A 3,862-nucleotide genomic window follows, 5' to 3' on the forward strand; every position below is an offset into this window, starting at 1 on the left:
AGCCTGAGCATGATCCTGATAATAAAGATGATGGAATCCTAAATGCCTTCACTACCACTGTAAATCCTATGAGGGGATTGTTGAAAATGTGGATGAAGAAGAGGACTTGGTGGAGTCTAAATTTGAGAAGATGGATGAACAAGATAACATCCACATAGCCTATGCAAAATTATACAAGGTCTCCGAAAAGCATGAGAAGTTGTATAACTTGGCCACCAAGAAGCTCAGCGATGTGGAGCTTGAACAAGAAGAAATCTCCATGAAGTTTGATGAATCCAATCAGACCATTGGAGCACTGAAATTTTAGAATAATTTCTTGGCTGAGAAGACCAAGAAGCTTGAAGTGGAGCTGTTTCAAGTCAGAGCTTAATTGGAGAGGACTTTAAGTACAAAGCTTGACGAAATGCTCAACCTTCAGAAATCTGCTTTCGATTGAACCAGTTTAGGGTATGATTTCTCTTCTTCTAGTATTATTTCTACTAGTACTACTGTGTTTGTTTCTTCTACTAATAATGTTGAATCTGAGAACAATGATGTCAAAACTGTCTTAGCTAATGAGAACATAGATAAGGGAAAATCTATCTTAGGAGCACTCCCTAAGCTGGATAAGAAAGAGACTAACATGCCTAGGGCTAAGAAGGGAAACAATCAAAAACCTAAACAGAAAAAGCAGTATCTCTGTCATCACTGTGGAGTAGTTGGACATACTCAACCAAATTGCTATAAGTGGTTAGTCACTCAACAGAGCAACAATATGATCTCATCGGGAAACCAAAATCAGTTTCCATCCTTCTTTACTCCTCTTGGAGATCTACTCAAAGCCCTTATGTTCTTTTCAAACTTGAACAGTTTCAATTCTTTCCCCTCACCACCGGATCAAGGGTTTGTAAAACGGAAAGGTTCTTCCAAGGTGTGGAAGGAAAAAGGCTATTAGTAATTTTGTCACTTTTTCTGTCTCCCCCCTTTCTTGTTTATGAGTATGCATTACTTGTGTGTTTTGCTTTCTTATTTTTGAGTTAGTCTAGTTTTATGCATTACTTTGTTTAACATGTTTTTGTTTGTTTATTTTCAGTTTTTCTTTATTTTGTTTTTCATAAAAATAAAAAAAATTGAAAAATACAAAAACAGTGTGTGTTTTGTGTATATTGGTACTTGTGTACATTGGATGGCTATTGAAACAAAGTGTTCTAAACTTTGTCTCTTTTGTAGCTTAGATGCACATCTCTACGCACAACTAAGCACGTGAGCTTTATGGTTCGTGTTTATGATGAGTAAGATTAAGTAATCTCTTGTACTTAACACTCGTATCACTCTTTTTGACGGGAAGGATTAGAAAATCCTAAGAAAAATGCATAAATAACCATCTCACCACTGTTGCCCGCCAATCATGAAATGACATCTGTATGCTTGGGCATAGCAAAAGTGTAATGTTAAAAGCTTAATATAATTGGGTATTTCTTTTCTCTCTCTTATATGCCCATGCATGGTTTGCTTAAAAGAAAAATATGAAAGAAAAATAAAAGGAAAAGAATCAAAATGTTTTTTATATGATTGCAAGCGCGTCTTCTAGAAGATGTGGGAGTCATAGGATGTACCTCGAAGGTGATAGTTCCTATCAAACAGTTATGATTGTGTGTGAGTAAAGTGATTTTCTCATATCTCAAATCGTCATAACATGTAGACACTTATGCAATCTTGCAATGTTTTTCACACACAACATGCAATATTCTTTGCTACTCTTGATACATGTGTAGGTACAATGTGATTTGGCCATCACAAGGAATACATGTGTTAATGTATGCTCACTAAACTGTCTTAACTTGTTTTTGAAATAGAAAATTGGTTAGACTTGTTTAGTGTGTCTGTGTGTTTTTGGATCTATGTGCTTGACATTTTTCTTGTTGAGAGGTGATTTTGAGAGCTTACAATGTTGTTATTGCATTCATGTTTGTATTTTTCTCTTCTTTGAAAAATTATTTTTAAGTAATCTTGACAGCTTTTGAACACCCCTTGATAGCTAAGCTATCTATCGAGCCCTTTCAGCTTCTTTTTATCTCATTCTCGATAGCTACTCGATCCATCGAGGAACTTTCTGGATGCTCGATCCATCGAGCCCCTTTTGCAGTGGACACCTTTGGACAGATCCTCAATAGCTCTTTGACAGCTGATTCACACATTTTAAATCTCGACATCTCTTGACAACTCTCAATCCGTTGAGCTTTATGTTTTTCTATATATAGGGTCTGTGCGAAAATTCTCTCATTTTCTCTGATCTCTCTCGATAGATGCTCTCTTCTCTCTCTCCCACACTCCTTAAACTCAAACCCTTCACATTCCTCACTTGTTCTTCGGCCAAATCAAGTGTTCTTCATCTGGTATGATCTCATTTCTCTCTTGTATCATGCATTTCATTCTCTTTGACCTAAGTTTTGGGTTTTTGGAAAGTTTTTGGGGGGTTTTTTTTCCAAATTGATGAGGTTTTTGCAAAATTTTTGAGTTGGGTTTTGCTTAAATGAGTTTTAAAACATCATGCATTTCATTACATTTGCATTATAACAATGTATCATGCATTTTAGATGTATGTTTACTTTGTTGCAATGATGTGTGCTGGTAGGTTTTGATTGGGTTGAGCCCATGATGTTTTTAAGTTTGCATGAACTTTATTGAGTTTAAATGCATGGCTCAGCCCAATCATGTGACATGGCTCTTTTGCTAAAATAATTAAATGCAGGGGTGTGCATTTAAACCATCAACTTTGTTGAGTTTATAGGACTAGGTTGGCAAACAATGATCAGATGTAATCAATTTATAGAAATCTTAGTGAGTGTTGAAGATAGTTGGTGGTAGAAGCTGAAGTTATAGCTCCTACCACAGATTTCTTGTTGTGATAAAAACCTTTAAAATGTTCTTAAAGTTGGCTCTACTCTCATGATCACGGGTGCATTATCCATGGAAGTAATCCATATTGTTGAAGAGTTCAGAGATATTCTAGTTCAGTAAAAGGATTTTGCTAGAAGTTTTCTATAGCTCGTAGAGTCTAGGAAAATGTTTTTCCTCTAAATGTAAAACTTCTGTCACTATAGTGGATTTTCTTCATTGGGGAAGGTTTCCTCGTAGTGATTTTTTTCCTTTGGAATAGTTTTTCCATTGGTTTTCCCTACAACACCATATCACCATCTCCATTATGTTTGATTTTGTGTGATTGGTGACACCATATATTATATGTCTTTCCATGATTTAATTGTGTTACTTGTGAATTGAATTTCGGCATAATTGGACTAACATAAAAACTTGGCCAAATTCACTAAGTAATCCATCAACTAGGGTCTAAAAACCCAACAAGCTTGACAAAATCGACCCAACCTAGTGCCTCATGTTGGTTTTTCGTGGGTTGGATTGGTTTAAAATTTTATTTCAAGCCGTTTGAGGTATTGGTTTTTTCAATTGATCAAACCTAAACTTAATTCATCATATATAGAAGATTATTTTATTACCCTTAGTTATTTTAATTATTTTTAGTCTGATTAATTTTGGTATTTTGATAACTAGTTTTGATAAATTTGAAAATTTGGAATATTATTTACGCATATTACGTGAATTGTAATAATTTATTAAAAATATTTCTTAAATAGTTAATGAAAATCTATTTACAAGGCACATAAAACATGTATTCACAATCCACCAATCTACAAATGTGATGGGTTGGGTTGGGTTAAAATTTATCAATACGACAAGGTCAGGTTGGATTCAAAAAGACCCTTCAATTCAATCCATATACACACCTTGAAATGACATTTACATTAAGTAAGTTTTATTTATTCTAGTATTGGGCGTATTTTTTTTTATTTTTTTGTTGAATTGG

Source organism: Castanea sativa, chromosome 4 (assembly GCF_040712315.1).
Source record: "Castanea sativa cultivar Marrone di Chiusa Pesio chromosome 4, ASM4071231v1".
In the NCBI taxonomy this organism is placed as follows: Eukaryota; Viridiplantae; Streptophyta; class Magnoliopsida; order Fagales; family Fagaceae; genus Castanea; species Castanea sativa.